Source organism: Scyliorhinus torazame, chromosome 13, assembly GCF_047496885.1.
Source record: "Scyliorhinus torazame isolate Kashiwa2021f chromosome 13, sScyTor2.1, whole genome shotgun sequence".
NCBI classification, from domain to species: Eukaryota; Metazoa; Chordata; class Chondrichthyes; order Carcharhiniformes; family Scyliorhinidae; genus Scyliorhinus; species Scyliorhinus torazame.
Genome location: NC_092719.1, coordinates 167,507,409 through 167,525,547, shown reverse-complemented (window position 1 = coordinate 167,525,547; position 18,139 = coordinate 167,507,409). Strand labels below are relative to the sequence as shown.

The following is an 18,139-nucleotide window of genomic DNA, read 5'->3' as shown; positions in this document are numbered from 1 at the left end:
TTTGTCCTAGATTAATCATAGATTATCATTGAATTTACAGTGCAGAAGGAGGCCATTCGGCCCTTTGAGTCTGCACCGGCTCTTGGAAAGAGCACCATACCCAAACTCAACACCTCCACCCAACACCAAGGGCAATTTGGACATTAAGGGCAATTTATCATTGGCCAATTCACCTAACCCGCACATCTTTGGACTGTGGGAGGAAACCGGAGCACCCGGAGGAAACCCACGCAGACGCGGGGAGGACGTGCAGACTCCGCACAGACAATGACCCAAGCCGGAATCGAACCTGGGACCATGGAGCTGTGAAGCAATTGTGCTATCCACAATACTACCGTGCTGCCCTTAAGAACAAATAAATCTACACTATATCATTTTACCGTCATCCATGTACCTATCCAATAGCTGCTTGAAGGTCCCTAATGTTTCCGACTCAACTACTTCCACAGGCAGTGCATTCCATAAATTCCATAATACATGGAGTATTTGTAAATGATTTCCGTGGTCATTGTTATTGTTATATATATGTTCTAAAGTATTTTGCAGAAGGAACGATGAGCACTAAACTCGCCGCTCCGTCACAGGTTATCCCGAAGCCTCGGTAAAGATATCCGGAGCGAGAAAGAAGGTGAACTCCTTAAAGAGGACAGATAAGGGAGTCAAAATGAGTAAGAAAATGAAAAGAAACAATCGTAAAGCAACGGAATGAGGTAGGAAAACCTATATGTCCCGCATAGGAATCTAATGAAGCTGACCGCCTTTCGGAAAAAAAAACAGGGGAGTAAAAGTAAATAGAAGATTAAGGTAAAAGCGTAACAGATGAGTTCCTGGAGAGAAAGGGAATTCAGATTTTCTGTAGCCGTGAGATAAGGCTAACGGTTAACTGTGATATTTGTGAGCTGTGAGAATCTGTGTGTTTTGTTTAACTAATTAATTTTAGCCAAAGCATGAAGTGGGTAGTATTTTTTATCGTCTGTCTTTGTGAGTCAGAGATTATAACTTAAGTGATTTTTGTTGAGATTTCTCTAATGAACAGAAACATTGGAAATTACGATCAGTTTAAAAGAAAGAAAGTGCCTTTACGAATAAAAGTAATTGAATATGAATAAGTTTTTAGATTATGTGAAAAAACGTAAATGGCATCATGCCAAGTTCTCCGCCCCTTAGATTCTGCAGGAAACATTAACCATTTCAGCAGACAGTTGATATTTTCTGAATTGACAAAGAAAAAATATACGTCTCTAAAAATAGCTAATGCCTATAAAATCAATCATTGGAAATTGACTTAAATGTGTGCTATTTATAGCCCCCTCCCAGGGGATGTTTTGCTGCTTCCAAAATACTCTTATGGTGCATCTTTGTCAGCTTTGAAGCTTTGAATTGCAGTCCCACCCGGCATAAATGGGGGATTGGTTCCCAATAATGATAATCATTTGAATGAAGGAAATGAGTCCCTCGAACACTGGTTAGTAAATAGAGGGGAAGGGGCTATCATGCAAGGGGCCAAGGAGCATTTAACCCCCAGGAAGGATGTACCGCAACTAGCAACACCTGACCCTATTAGGCAGGCAGACACTCTGCAAATTAGGAATGGTAATACATCGCATTGATAATGGAATGTTTATAGAACTGTCTCAAATACGAGCTCACCAGCTGAAAAATTTTATAACTTCTGAGACTGCGCCCGATCACTCTGTGTCTGTGTTCTATGCTGGACGCTGAACTTTAACCCTTACAGTACCACTGTTAAAAAAAAATGTTTTTAAATTTTAAACTACAGGAAGTCTTACAAAAGATTAATGACCCTTGGGCACAGCTATTAAAACACCTGATAGAGTCCAGATGAGAGAATATAGTGACCCATTGCATGGCTTGGTATGCTCGTGAGGATGAGCATGCATACAATTTATAAACACAAAGTCACTTAGGACAGCAGACCTCATTGCATATCACTCCTTTTTATTTTTCGGTGTTGTGGGATTAGGAATGTTAGTACAGTTGACCCATAGTCAGAGGGACCTTTTTAGGATGGGTTTAACTTCAGAACCCCATTTAACATTGGCCGTAAGACATCCCGCTAAAGCAAAGCAAATAGGAGAAGTGATCAAAGAGGCCAAAGGAAAAAAGTAATACATGGGATTTATATTGAAATGGACGGACAGAATTGCCTGATAGAACTTTATGGCAAACAGGAGGGCAAAGTGACCTGGAAAGACAAGCAATGGCCCGCTACATACGAAAGCCAACAACCTCCCCGTGAGAGCCTGCATTTATTCCCTTCAATCCTGGCCCAGGTACTGCCACATCTATGGGCCCAACATAAAAATCATATGTTGGAAAAGTACATTCTGCCCCAGCACATAGGGTGCAGTTACTGAAGAACGTTGCCCTGCCCTGCTTGAAACAATACCGGTTGGCACTGGAAGCAGAAAAAGGGATAGAGGGAGTGATCAATGCACTATTACAGCAAGGGGTGCTGAAGAGAACACAAAGCCCCCGTAACACCCCTATACTCCCCATTCCAAAGACAGGAAGACCCGACGACTGGTGGTTTGTGTAAAATCTTAGAGCCATCAATAAAACTGTTATCACTATTGCTCCATTGGTGCCGGACACAAATGTCATTTTGTCTTCTATACCACCAATAACGGATACTTTCTCAGCCTTTTTCTTCATACCATTGCACCCGGAAAGTCAACATCTATTTGTTTTACATATCGGAATTAACAGTATTAAAAGAGACTTGGACGAGTGCCAGTTGTCTGCAGGCTCAACAGTCCCTCAATATGATGACAATTTATTGATAGCCTCAGAGGGAGTGCTAGTTTGCCAACAGAATACCCTTTTGTTATTATCACATCTGGCAGAAAGAGGGCAGGGGACCTCAATGGACAAGCTGCAATTCTGTCAGGAGACAGTTCAGTATTTGGGATTTCAGCTTCAGCAAGGACAGCGGAGGCTTGGGTCTGAAAGCGTACAGGGTGTAGCAAGGGTTCCAACACCACGCACGAAAAAGGAAACCTTTACCTTCCTCGGAATGGTGGGCTATTGCAGGCAGTGGATACCGGACGATAGAGAGATGGACACAGTATTGCGAAAGGCTACCCTACAGGATGCCCCTTCAGTTGTTACCTGAATTCCAGAGAGGGAGAAAGCATTTCGTAATTCGAAACAAGCCATGATTAGCGCCCCTGCCTTGGGACTTCCTAATTTCAGCAAACCCTTTACTCTTTATTTGAATGAAGCAGGGGGATTTGCAACAGGGGTCCTGGTGCAAGAGCATTGAGGAGGGAAAAGACCCTTTGCCTATTACTCGGTGGCCCTATGTGCTGTGGTAAAGGGTATGCCAACTTGCTTAAGAGCAGTAGCAGCCACAGCGGCCATAGAAAAAAAAAATCAGTTTTGCTGCTGCTTAATTCATCCGCAACATAGCATTTTACTGCGGCTCGACACATTGGGTACAAAGTAATTTTTACGTTTTTTCCCCTCTTAAACCAACTTTACCTACAAGCGAGCGCCAGCTGCCAACCCTGCTACACTCTTACCCGCACCCTCGGAAACAGAACATATGGATGATCATGACTGTTTGCTATTGGTTGAAGCCACCACAACCTCTCGACCTGATTTATTGAGTCACCCACGAGAAAATCCAGACATCATCTTTCTCACCAATGGGTCAGCAAACCGACCAAATGATATGACCCTCCTGGCCGGTGATGCAATAGTAACTCCATTCAAGATAGTGGAAGCTTTTGCTCTGCTTTCGGGAACGTCTGCTCAAGCGGTCGAATAGTTTGCCCTTACTAAAGCATGTATTCTAGCTGAAAATAAAACAGTCAATATTTATACTGATTCCCGATCCGCTTTTGGGTAGTACATGATTTTGGCCAGTTATGGAAAAACAGGGGATTCATAACTCCCTCGGCCAACCTATTAAACATGTTAAATTGGTTTTAAATTTACTAGATGCTGTTCAGCTGCCCAGCAAGATAACCGTTTTAAAGTGTGAAGCGCATACTACTGCAGATGATGAAGTTTCATGCTGCAATAGATTTGCTGATAAAATAGCAAAAAAGTGGCTCTCAAACAGCAGCCACAACTACAAGCTTCTGCAGTTGAACTTCCGTCCACCATAACAGAACCAAAGTTAAAACAGGCACAGGAGCAAGCCTCTCTACAGGAGCATCGCTCTTGGCTAAAAGCAGGTTGCTATCAAGATAGGTGGATAAGGGCTTTGAGCAAACGTATGAAGCTCTCAGAGAAATTATACTTTAGGAGGAGTTTAAAAATTCAATTCCTGATGTAGTGAGAACTCATATGGGAACAGAGGGTTAAAACTGCGAGATTAGCAGCAGAAATGGCAGATGATTATGAGTTAGTTCATAAATCAAAGCTTGGTTTCCGACATCAGTTTCAGCCTGTGAGGGATAGAAACTGGGGACATGAGAAATACTCAAGTGGTAAAGGTAAAGGTGATCTGATGGGAGATAATAAGGAGAGTGTACCTCAGATTAAAAAAGAAATCCAGGAGGGTGGAAAAGAAGTGAAAAGTTTCAAATGTTTTCACTGTAATAAACTAGGCCATGTGAAGTCACAGTGTTGGTGGTTGAAGAAAAGCACTGGGAAGGCTGATGTGATAAAACAGGATAAGACAGTGGGCTTTGTTAAAGTGGTAAAGGAAAGCTCAGGTGACGCGAAGGAGGTGCAAAAGATTGTACAGCCTGATCAAGAGTTGATTGATAAGAAGGTGCCAGATCTTTTTAAAGAATTTACTTGTGTGGGTAAAGTTTACTCATGTGTATCAGGAGGAGTAGGTAAAGAAGTCACAATTTTAAGAGATACGGGAGCTAGTCAATCTTTGATGGTAGGAGATGAGGAGTTATGTAGTTTGGGAAGAATGTTGCCAGAAAAGGTGGTAATATGTGGAATTCAGGGTGAGAGGAGTAGTGTTCCATTATATAAGGTAAGGTTGGAAAGTCCAGCGAAGAGTGGTGAAGTGGTAGTAGGAGTAATAGAGAAACTATCTTGTCCAGGAATACAGTTTATCTTGGGTAATGATATAGCTGGATCGCAGGTGGGAGTGATGCCTACTGTGGTTGATAAGCCAGTGGACAATCAGACAACTGAAGTGTTGAAGGACGAATATCCTGAGATTGTGATATCAATGGGTATTAACAGTGACAGGGGAACTCATTTCACTAGCAAATTGACCAAAGCCCTAACAGAAGCCATGGGATTTGATTGGAAATTGCATATACAATATCAGCAATTTAGGATAGGTAGTCCCTTATGTGCATCACATTCAGCAATTGCAGGACCATCCCCATCACAGGACGACACAAAGTATTATGACATGGGCACAAATGCTGGGAATAATGATACCACCATTAGGAATAGCCACTAATGCATGCGAACTACACGAGCTACGAGACATTCTTGAGCAGGTAGCTAATGACACTGCAGAAGCTGTTAACCAGATAGAAACTGAGATGGTTGCTATAAGTGCGGTTGCCCTGCAGAATAGAATGGCCCTTGATTTCTTGTTAGCTGAAAAGGAGGCACCTGTGCCCTGATTGGAAGTGACTGCTGCACATACATCCCTGATAACTCAGAAAAATTGATAATCTGGTGGATCACATTCGTCGAGAGGTGACAAGATTACATGAAAATGAGGGATGGGACTTTGGCTTTGGATGGTAAGATCGTCAGGACAGAGGATTGTGTTCTGGATTATAATCGCCATTGTAATCTTGATTGTCATATGGTTACTGTTTTAATGTTGCGCAAGATGCTTTTATTGTACTAACACGGGAGAACAGCCCTAGTCGCCTTGCCTCCTTGCTATCAGCTCATAACATGCAGGGAACTGTCATACATCCATTCCCCTTACATTATAAACAACCCTTTTCTATGGAGGTCATGATAATTTACTAAAAGGTGTTGATCAAAAGATTAACAAGCAGAGAATTGTGGAAGGAAAGTTAATGAGTTACCAATTTAGAAGCATGCTGGGAATATTAACTATATTTTAACACTGCTTTTGAGCGAAAATAAGGAGGTCAAGTAATGTAAACCAAATACTGCTTAGTATGTGGTACTGGCCTTATTCTCATAATAAGTTGGTCTTCCGAAGGACAACAAAATGCGTACTCGAATTGTTTTTAAACCAAAGGCAAAACATTCATATTTCCTCTTGCGTATGTTCCCAAGCTTTATCTCTTCAAAGTTGTTTATTTCAACCTATAAATATAATGGTTTTTGACTGCATAACTCAGAGTGCAGTGCCTTGGCTTTGCAGCTGAAACACTCTCTCTCCACAAGTATATTTGTGTAAATAAATTTCCTTAAATCGAACCTCGAGGAATTTGTCTTTATTATGATTCCCACGACAGCATGCATACACACACTTCCGGATTATGAGTATTGATCAGAACTGCTTGAACACTTGTGGTTTTCTGTTTCCAATTGGATCTCTAATTCAAATACTGGGTTCACCCGGAGTGGTTTTCCACTTCTAGATCGGGTCCCGTCAGATGTCGCCAAATAATGTTGCAGATTTTCTCCTTGGTTCAATTGCTCTGTTTTATTACCTTTGCTCTCGAGTCGCCAGGTATCTTTATGATACCGCCATGAGGTCCAAGTCCGAGTAATGATCAATAACCCAATACACCGATTAGTAAGATTTAAATCAAAGCACATTTATTATACACAGTAATCGCTACTCATGCACAAATTCTACTTCTAAGCTACTTCTACAACTAACAGGCCTATACTTAACTTCGGACTGGCCCATCAGGTCAGGGGAACAAATGGCCTTTCGTTCGGGTTCTGAGTCTGCTGGATTCGAAGTTGGTACGGATTGGTAGCTAGGAGCGCCTATCTCGTAGCGAGCGCTGAATTAAGACTTACGTCAGTCGACGATCACTGCACCGGTCACGGCCAATGTTGGTTCGTGTTGCTGGGTGACCCGGGCAGGAAGAAGAGGTGAAGAGAGGTGAAGAGAGAGCAATTTGAACTTGGGGCTCAACTCTTATAGTCCCCAGGGGCATCCCGCCTTTTGGGGCAGCCCCTGTACCTGGTCCCAAGTGATTGGACTTTGTCCCAATCGCTTGGTTCGATTTTCTCCAATATTGGAGTGGTTCCCTGACCAATGGGTGGTCTTGAGGTGCTCGTTCACCTCCTTTGTGTTGGCTCCCGCTGGCGCCGCGGAGTCTGGCTTTGCGTGTCCAAAATGTTACTTATTGTTCCCGGGGATTGCTCATCAGTATGCAGATGGCTGCTACTTTGTTATGCTGATGGTCGCTGGTATCGATGTTGTCTGGCCTTTGCAGAGGTAAATACACAGCAAACCTGCAGCTGCTGGTTTCTGTCTATGTTGGCTGACTTTCCCATCAGCCTTTGCCGTTCGCCATTTTAAATCGGGAGTTGGCCAATTTAGGTGACTACGACAATATTGGAGGATGGCTTGTATGCCCCGCAGTCACCAAGCTCCTCACGTCCCCAGTCCAAGGGTAACCCGGCCTTTGACCCCCCAGCCCCCGACCAGGCCAAAAGCCCCACATGGGGGGGGGGGGGGGGAGTCTCACACCCTCCCTGAGCACTGGGGGAAACAGTGCTAGTGCCCGTGGGCTGCATGATAGGGTGTGGAAATGGTTACCCACCTCCTCAGCAGCCATTGCACCAGCTTCCCATTTTTAAAAAGGAGTGCTAAATGGTGCCCATATGATCCCTCGCTGGGGAGCTGGTTAGTTCCCAGGAGGCTGTTAGATTGGACTTCCACCCTGCAAAGGTGATGGAGATTGGTCTTAATTGTTGCCAATTAGCATCTCGCCAATTCTGGGCAGGAGCCGGAATCTGCCACCGGGCTGGTTCGATCCCGATTTTGGCCTCTCCCGTTATTTAACCGGCTCGCCTGGATCCACGCAGAGTGCATAATCTGCCGTTAAGCTGCACCCCATATCTATGCTCAGATTAATAACTTTGCCATAGCTTCTTGTGGCATAAAAATCATGGTTTGAATGAAGCAGTGGAACATAGACTTTTGTATCAGTCGCATCCATTCGCAGACTATGATGACAAGGAAATTAAGAAAGCAAACCTACCAGAGATAACATGATTGGTTGCTCATATGGCTTGACTCCTGCCTGCTGCTAATTAAATACGATAGACGGAAGGTTGAAGCCATTAAGTGGGCAATTTAAGGGCATCAGTTGGCTTACAGATGGCAAGGCTTCCTGCCCTGGACTTAATGGGGAGAGGGGCTTGGGATTTGGAAGGCAATGGGGTCTCCACCCTGCCCCCTCCTGCTCAATTATCCACCCCCCTCCCCAGACCCTACAATCCCTCTTCCCCTGGCCTCTGGAAGTAGAATTAAATTCTGTCCAAAGCATTATGTAACCACTAAGGGTCAAGAATTTGTGCTTCCAGGAAGTTGAACATAGGCAGGACCCTAAAGAAAAGCATTTGGTGCCCATCTATCGTATAATAAAGTGTTTTCTATCTGAAACAATTGATCAATGATGTTTGTTTTTTGTAAACACTTTACCCATTTCCATTGATGGGAGCTTGTGATGTTCCATAGTTCTATAGACACACACTCCAGAGACCTCAAAAATATAAACAGAGCTGACACTTCAATGAAGTCCTGAAGAAGGCACCATTGCAAGAGGTGCCCGGCGGAATTCTCCGTTCCTGAGACAAAAGTGTTGACACTGGGGCAGAATTCGTGGACTTCCATGACAGCCACACTGGCGCTGCACTGGACTGATTCAGCGACCAGGCTAGCACGAGGAACACAATCGATTCCAATGAGAAACGGTGGCAGATTTGCTGGGTCTGTGATTGATGCTCGGGAGCCCGACAAATTGCAGCCGCGTATTAGCACTTCACCCCGACACACACCATCCCACCTAACAAGGTGGCACTGGTTGTGCTGGAACGTACCCATCCCATTGATAGATCAGCTGGAGCTAAACGATACCTAGGTGCGGTGGCCAGGGGGGCACCCATACGACCTGTGGCACTAGGTTCACAGTAGTTCGCAGCATGCGCAGCTGCATGGTTGCCTTGCAGGCCACGGCAATGGTGTTCCATGCCAGTCCACCCGACCTCACACCCCACCTCCTGGCCACCCCCTGCTACTCCCTCCAGCTCTAGCAGAAGCCCCAGGCCAGCAGCACGACTGTCAGCAAACTATGGCGATGTTGGACACTTTCCATACTCTCTCTCTCAGCAGCCACAGCACCTGTTACATGATTTTTGAAAGCACAAGTGAACCTCGCCATCGGGAATTTGCCCCGGTGGAGGTGGAGAATTGTGGAGGCCCCGGAAAATACCAGGTCAGGCCCGCTAATGATATGCCAAGAGTGCATACTGAACATGTGGAGTGGAACACATTGATGCTGCTGTCGCGGCATCAGAGAATTGCTATTTGGCATGAAACCAGCGCTTGTCACAATTTTGGCATCAAAAACGATTCTCTGCGCAGTCACGTTTCCCGATTCCAACATCAGCCAATGGGATGATGTGTTAATCTGGCACTCTGTCCTCAGGTGAATGTAAAAAATTCCATGCCGCTATCCGAAGAAGCCAGGCAGTGTCTGCCCAATCCCTCGGCTGACATCGCAATACAAATTGTCTGGCTGTTATTTCACTGTTCTTTGTGGAGCCTTGGTGTTCAGAATTTGGCTTCTGTATTTCCCTACATTGCAACAGTCTCTACACTTCAAAAGTTCTTCTTGTCTGTGAAATGCGTTGGGACATCTTGAGGTGGTAAATGGGTGAAGAAATAAAAGTGTTTTCTTTCTTACCTTAAACTTTAAAAAAAAAATTTTTTTTAAGTACCCAATTCATTTTTTCCAATTAAGGGGCAATTTAGCGTGGCCAATCCACCTACCCTGCACATTTTTGCGTTGTGGGGGCGGAACCCACGCAAACACGTGGATAATGTGCAAACTCCAGGCAGACAGGGACCCAGAGCCGGGATCGAATCTGTTCCCTCGGCGCCGTGAGACTGCAGTGCTACCACTGCGCCACCGTGCTGCACTCTTACCTCAAACTTAATTGGTTGATAAGCCTGTCAATTAAAGTTCTTGGACTATGAAATCTTTGAATATGTAATGTATTGAGTCAGACTGATACATGGGGCGCGATTCTCCGGCCGTGTTGCGCTCTTCCTTGAATGCCAGGAAAGACTTCCAGCGAACCTCCAACAGGCTCCACGCCTCGCGAAATTCCCTGGAGTCCCGCGAGATGTCGGAGTCAGAACCCCGCCCAGTCATAATATACACCAGTATATCATGGTGCAGATACACACACACTGATGGACACACAGTGGGACCAATCAACACACACAACACCGCAGCCAATCACCAGTTAGAGCACATGCATTATAAAGACAAGGGGCATCATTCTAGCTGCAGCCTCCTAGTAGGACAGAGCTCACAGCCTGCAGCACACATCTTCACCATGTGCTGAGTGCATAGACTGGTTAAGACAATCTAATATCGTGTTAACCCACAGTGAAAGTATGTTCAACAGTTTCTGATTTAATAAAATAGTGTACTATTTTAAGTGTTGGTGATCTGTATGTGTTCCACGGATCCAGAGCACTCAACACATCACGCCCAAATGGGTGGGACTGAATGTCACTTGCGGAAGTAGGTTATAAACATACTTACGACGTACTCACGCGCGATCCACCGGTCTCCCTTGATTCTTCGGACTCCGCAGGGAGAGGCTGCAGCTGGGCTCTGATCAGTGTTGGTCCATGCAAATGGGTGACCGGAGACCCCTGGGTGGGCAGGGTAAGTGCAGGGTGGTTCCCTGGCCCTCCCCCTGGAACGGGGTCACCTTGGCACTGCCCAGCTGGCACCTTGGCCCTGCCACCCTGGCACTGCCAAGGTGCCCGGATGGCACTGCCAAGCTGGCAGGAGCACAGCCTGGGTGACAGTGGTGTCAGTGCAGGGGTGCCCGAGTGCCAGGGTGACACTGCCAAGAGCCATGTAGCATGTAGGGTGAGGAGGGCCATGCCGATTAAATGAGGATGGAGAAGGGGTTTGAAGGTTGATGGTACGTAGAGGCCTCGAGGGGGTTGGAGGGGTGATGAGTGAGGGTCCTGGAAGAGTGGACTTTGGGGGTGCCTGAAGAGGGGGGATACCCAGGGACCAACAGCGGAGTGTCCTCAGTTGGGGTGTGTGTGGGGTAATGCATGTGTATGTGGGGGGTGATATCGTGCATCAGTGGGGGTGGACCCACAAACTCAAAAGATCGGGGCACCCTTTTAAAATGGCTGCCCGATCACTGAGTTCTGGGCCCTGTCCGTCAGCCTCACCGACCACCAATAACCCCCAACACACTACTGAGGCTCCTGGCTGTGCGGCTGAAGGCTATTGCTAATAGGGAATTGGCATTCGTGGGTAAGTGAGCACTTCACACATCTCAAGTGGATTCCCATGGGTAGACGGGCCATGTAGCATGTAGGGCTCATTGCCCAGCATCGCAATCACACCTTGTTGCTTGGACACTGTGCCTGAACACTGCAGGAGACAACACCACACACGCAGCAGCCAACATCCGAACACCACTCCAGGGTGCTGGGATTGTGTCCGCACTGTCAGCGGGTCACTGTCGAGGGCAAGAGGATGATGATAAACCGCAGAGAGCTGAGTGCCAGTGCTCCTCAATCTATGCCATAGCTTAACCCCTACCTGACTGCTGAGTGCACACTCACACCCATCAACTGCACGCAGTGTGCCTGGGGTGGGGGGGATGCACAGAGAGAAGGGCCAAGGGTTCGGAGGTAGGCCTGCATTGCAGAAGAAAGTTACAGAGGCGTCATAATGTTTGTGCTCAAGGGTGTTTAATATGTCATACAATTCCTTAGTCTCCTGATGGTGCCACTCTGGCAGTACTGCCAGCTTTGCAGTGCCACCTGGGCATCTTGGCAGTGCCAGGATGGCAGTGTCAAGGTGCCAACCTGGCAGTGCCAAGGTGCCTGCATTTAAGGGGAAGGGCCCGGGAACCACCCTGACATGCCCTGACCACACAGGGGCCTCTGATTTCCCAGGAGATACCCCGGCTGCCATTCCACCTGGTCCACATTTGTATGGACAAGTACTGAACAGCACCCAACTTGGTCCCAGCCATTGTGGGCAGGATCCTGATCATGACGCCTCGCGAGATTTGGGTAGACCTCACGAGGCATAATGGCTGTCAAGAAGGCGCTCCCATTCGGGCACAACACTGCCAGTAGATTGCTCTTATTATCTGCATTACACACTCCATGTGACAATGAATTTTATACTCTTACCATCCTCTGTGGCTATCTCATATTTAAGACCGCATTCACACATGGAAACGATTTCTCCATATTTATCCATGCAGTCCTTGATGTCAGGCTCCATCAGGGTTTCTGCTTTCTTTATTATTTTGGTAATGAAAAGAGATGCTGAACTTTCAACACGTACATTTTAGTCTTTAACCAATAACCAAAACTGCCGCAATACTGAATTGAACATCACTGTTGAATAAAGCGAATACCTTTCCACTGCATTTGAATGTATTAAAATTTTCTCCTCACATGGTGGATACTGTTTTTTTCTCCACAATGCAAATATGTGCAGCTACTGTTGATTTGTACTAAGTTTACACAGGTGGCCCATAAGGCAAAAAAAAATCAATCCAACCACTGTTATTCATTAACAAGTAAGTACAGAAAGTAAAGCATTGCTTAGAGCTCACACTCTAAATGTTGTAATGGTGTCAAGCCGCAATAAAATTAGTAATTCTTGTTTCGTAGTCTCCAAAGAAAGATTTTGAAAACAGCACTTCAGGGGTTCAGCCAGCCTCCAACAATCTAACAACCACACAATGTATTAATGCTACAATAAATGAAACCACTCTTGTTGCCATAGGCATAGAACATGTCAACCTTTACACAGCATATTATTGTCTGAATGCACTGAGTTTTACAGTGTGAGAACACAACAACAGCATGCATTTATATAGCACCTTTAACAGAGTAAAACATATCAAGGCGCCTCTCAAATCTTTGATTCTGCACATGGGTTTGCATATTTTGGAGCTGCAGGGTGTAGAACAACTGTAGGTTGAATATTGAAAAGATCGGCAGAGGCTTGAAGAAGTGTACTTGAGACCGTCTTCAGCTGCATTCAGAGATGAAGGTAACATTTTTTAAAGGAAACTTCGAGCCATTTAAGTGGCGCACTTTTGCATCTGGCAATTGAAATGGGGAATTTATTAGCGCAGATCTAATGGTGTCCAGATCGTCAGACTTCTGTACCTTCTGCCTGATGGAAGGGTCTGGAAGAAGGCAATGCCTGGGTGGGAGGGTTCTCTGATAATGCCGTCTGCCTTCCTGAGGCAGTGGGAGGTGTGCAGAATCAATGAGGGTGGCAAGATTGTGTGATGCGTTGGGCTGAGTTCACCACACTCTGCAGTTTCTTGCGATCTTGGACTGAACAATTGCCATACCAGATGTTTAAATTATAATTTTACACATGCCATTAAGTTTAATTTTTGCCAGGAGGTTTTGTGATCTTGTTGCACACAAGGGGCTGGATCTTAGATAGCCAGTCAGACAGGGGCAATGTAGACAGGGACTCACTTAATCGTGGAAGGTGATTTGCATTTGTCTCCCGGCAGTGGGAAAGGGACTGTGGTGGTATGTATTAGGGGTAATACGGTACATCAGGAATGCCGAGGAGCTATTGGAGGACAGATGCTGGATCCCGATTGGATCCTCCACCTACTGGGCTCCACCCAGATAGGAGGGGTATAAGAACCTGGGTTTAATCCCCGCAGCTGCATTCTGTGAGTGAGCTGCTGGGGAACGTGTCTGAACAAGTCTGCTCAATAAAGCCTCGATTGAAGTTCTTTACGTCTCGCCTCGTGTGTGATCGATGGTGCTACAGGGACTAACATGGGATTTCTGGCCACCTGCAAAGGGATACCAATTAGGTTCATTAATGCCAATTGACACCATTATCCCTGAACCAATTTAGTGGGATGAAATTGAGGCCCCTTGGATCTCCCATTCCTTTGGAAGGCCACCCAGCATGATCTATCACAAGAAGTCTGATTTATTTTTGTAGGGCTGGCAAAAGGGGTTATTTTTGCTCCGGTAGAAATGGAAAATGTTGACAATGCTCAGTACATCTGGAGGCATCTGTGCAGAGAGAGAAACAGAGGGCAGTGACCTTTCTTCAGAATAGTGCAGATTCTGGACCTGAAGAGTTGACTCTGTGCTCTTGCTACACACATACTGTCTGGCCTACTGAGTATTTCCAGCATTTTCCGTTTATACTTCAGAATTCCAACATCTGCAGTACTTTGCTTTCCTACTGTATGCTCCAAGCTAGGCATTTGTAAGTGTGATTAGTTTCAATTTAAAATGTGAAAAGATTTATCACTCAATGCAAAATGTAATTTTTCTGTGAAAAAAGCCCACTTGTGTGGATAGAAATAGCACATTATTGCAGTGAATTTGCTGGTGCCGATTCACTGAAAGGTTTTGCCATTTAAACTTGCAGGTGAAATCTGGAGTCAGGCGCCAATAGAATATGTCACTGTTATCTCCAGGTTTTCTCAGTTGTTACAGGGCTTGTTTGCAGTTACAAGTCTTTTGGATGCTGCTGTTTGGATATTGATGGGGCCAAGTTCAAAGTAGTGGAGCTGGTTGCATAATATGAAAGACCAAGTTGCATGTAAAAGTATGACGAAGCGGTGGCTGTTTAGTGCATCGTACTGGAACCTAAGCTTTCAATGGGCTTTATGGAAGCATAGAGCATAAAAGCCAAGAGGTTTTGCCAAACCGATGTAAAACAGTGGAACCCTACTGTGTCTCTGGTCCCCTATATTGGGCAGCTGAAGAATGTGAGGGGGAGGCATGTAGCGTGGGTTGGTAGTAGGATAAGGTGGCCTAGAAACAGGAGGAACACCAGGGCCCATGATTTCTCTCCCTGGCCTTACTGTGAATCATCCAACCCATGACAAGTATTCTGCTTTCACACACCTATGGCCAGGGATCCCTCAGGGAACCCGGACTTGAGTGCAGTGCTGCCAGGAGCCACCTCCCCCATTGATGGCCTGAGGAACTGTTTGGCTTTTATGGGCCAGCAGCTCTTGGCAGGTAATACTTCCCATGCCAAGGACTTCAATAGCCAGGGAAGTCCCAAAAGTGGCCAATTACAGTTTTTAAACTTAATTTACGGAATGTGGGTGTCACTGGCTAGGCCAGCATTTATTACCCAATCCCTAATTACCCTTGAGATGGTGCTGGTGAGCTGATTTCTTGAAGCAATGTAGGCTTTGTGGTGTCAGTAGGGAGTTCCAGGATTTTGACCCAGCAACGGTGAAGGTATGGAAATATATTTCCAAGTGAGTGTCTTGGACGGGAACTTGCAAGTGGTGGTGTTCCCATGTATCTGCTGCCCTTGTATTCTAGTGATTGTGGATTTGGAGGTGGAGCCTTTTTGTGAGCTCCTGCAGTGCATCTTGTAGATGGTACACACTTCTGCCACTGTTCGTCGATGGTGGAGGGAATGAATATGGAAGGGATGCCAATCAAACGGGTGACTTTGTCCTTGATGGTGTCGGGCTTCTTGAGTGTTTTTGCAGCAGCACTCATCCAGGCAAATGGAGATTATTCCATCACACTCCTGACTTGTGCCTTGCAAATGGTGGACAGGCTTTGGGGCGTCAGCATTCCTAGCCTCTGACTATAGGATTAATGTGGCTAGTCCAGTTCAATTTCTGGTCAATGGTAACACCCAAGATGTTGACAATGGGGGATTCAGCGATGGTAATGCCATTGAATGTCAAGGGGTAATGGTTGGATTCTCTGTTGCTGAAGATGGTAATTGCCTGGCAATTGTGTGGCACAATGTTACTTGCCACTTGTTAGCCCAAGCCTGGATATTGTCTGGGCCTTGCCGCATTTGGACATGGACTGCTTCAAAATCTGAGAAGTTGGGAATGGAGCTGAACATTGCGTAATCATCACTGAACATCCCCATTTTTGACCTTATGATGGAAGGAAGATCATTGATGAAGTAGCTGCAGATGGTTGATTATGTGCCACAAGGATACATGATTCCAACAGCCCTCCCCCGACAGAACTGACAGGGATTCCCTAACTGGTGGGTGATATCCCGATCGTTCAGGCACAATCCAAGACAAGCCAGCTAAGAAACCTAAAAGTTTAGACCTTCCTAAAGAAGTGGCTTTCAGAGACTAATCAAATCATTAACAAACGTCAGCAGAAAAACAACATCACTTGTTAATGATGTTGAAGATAACCAAGATCTAGCCATATCTGTGCTTTGAATTTCCCCTTTCTTGACAACAATTTAAATTTGGTCCAAATCTAGGAGATCTGCAGGTGTTCAGCATCAATGCTGTCAGCAAGTAGGGGAAGCTGCCAATTACACTGAAATATTCTCATAGGCAGAAGCCAGGAAGTTATAAAGATGGGGCGGAATATTTAGCACGTATTAGTCATCAGTGAGAACAGTGACGCGGGCACAAAATCCCACAAAAATTGGGAAACGTGATTCTCGCCGAAGAGAACGCATTTCCTGATTTTCCACGGCCCCTCGCTGATAAGGTAATGAGGTTCCCACCCTTGTAAGATATTTAATTCAAATTTTTATTATTAACTCGCCCCCTCCCCACACCACATGATCCTCCCTCACATAATATTCAGGTTTAGAATAGGTATTCAAAGGCGTGAATCAGTCAAGGGCTCGCCCCTGGGGCGTAAAGGCAAGCATAGCCCCCGGCGGGGAGGGGAACATGCCCTGGCATTGTCTCCTGGCACAGTTTGGAACCTACCCCATGACACAGTGTCAACCTGGCATTGCCAGCCTGTGCCAACCTGTGCTGGAGGCAGTACCAGGAGTGGGCCCTCTAGGGAACCCAATTGCAGGGTAGGGGTCCAGTTTTGCATGGTACCGGGAATGTGCCAAGGTCTTCAAAGGGGAGGACTTAGACAGGGGAGCAGCCATTAAGGATGGACAATTTGCCATCATGGGGGGAGCGGGCATTGAGGGAGGATCTTTGCAGTGACAGGGGGAGGACCAGTTATTGGGGGAGTGTGGCGGTAATATTGCTGCGGTAGTTGTGCGGGGTAGAGCCCCGATAATTGTACCGTTGGGGGGTGGGGGTGGGGTGAGGGCCCCCAATACCTTTGTGGTGGGGGGGTTGGGTGGGGGGGGGTGCTGTGGGGAGTTTAATGTAAGTTCTGATTGGGGTGCCCTTTACAGATGGTGCCCGATCTCGGTGGAGCCAGCCTTGTCGGCTCTATCAGGTCCCGCCCCGCCAGACTAATGGCATAAACCACGCGCCCTTATATTTGTTATCAGAGTGCCAGAAAATCCGTTCTTAAAACTCGGCAGTGCATCTGGAGAGATACACACTGGTTTTCAATTAGAGCCTGACAGCCTGACAAATTATCCATGGTCTTATTGAATGACTGAGCAGGTTCCTGGGACTGTATGGCCTATAACTGCACTTAATTATCATATTCCTATGTTGATGATGATTGCTTCTCCTATTATTTCAATGGATGTGGCTCAGCAAGGAAACTAGCTGTTCACCTTCTCGGCTGGTGTCGTCTGACATGTGATGTCATCTTGATTTGCAGATCCGAGTGCAAATATTCCATAGGACTTCATTGTTGGAGGGGTGATGAAGGTGTTGGTTTTGCAGTGTGCTCCCTTGTCCTGTAGGGACCGGACACTGTTCTCCTCATATGTGGGGACTGTTTGATGACAGAAACGTTTCCATTTGGTTATGTACAGGGATGTTTTTTCTCATGTAGTGGGGTCCAAATGACAGGCTCCGAGATTGGCTTTCAGAATGTCTCTGTTTCTAAGTTAGTGTCTTCCCGTGGTATGGGTTCCCATGCTCAGCTGACTGTAGGAACCCTCAATGCCAACCACATGGCAGACCCAGTAAAACTGAATTTTAATGAGCTTCCTGTCAGTACCAGAATTGAGGCACCATCCAAGATCTTCAGTGTTAGGGACTTGTCCTGCCACTTGGTGTTGCAGACAAATTGATTGATTGATTGATTTATTGACACATGTACCGAAGTACAGTGAAAAGTATTTTTCTG

The 18,139-nt window shown here is 46.0% G+C and overlaps 1 long non-coding RNA gene across 1 annotated transcript in view; it reads left to right on the top strand.

The window, feature by feature from the left end:
- The first annotated feature begins 480 nt into the window (after nt 1-480).
- Nucleotides 481-18,139, top strand: part of LOC140388351 (uncharacterized) — a 75,983-nt gene continuing 58,324 nt past the window's right edge. The window contains exon 1 of the long non-coding RNA XR_011934158.1: nt 481-710. This is a non-coding gene — a long non-coding RNA (uncharacterized lncRNA). The remainder of the gene's footprint in view (nt 711-18,139) is intronic.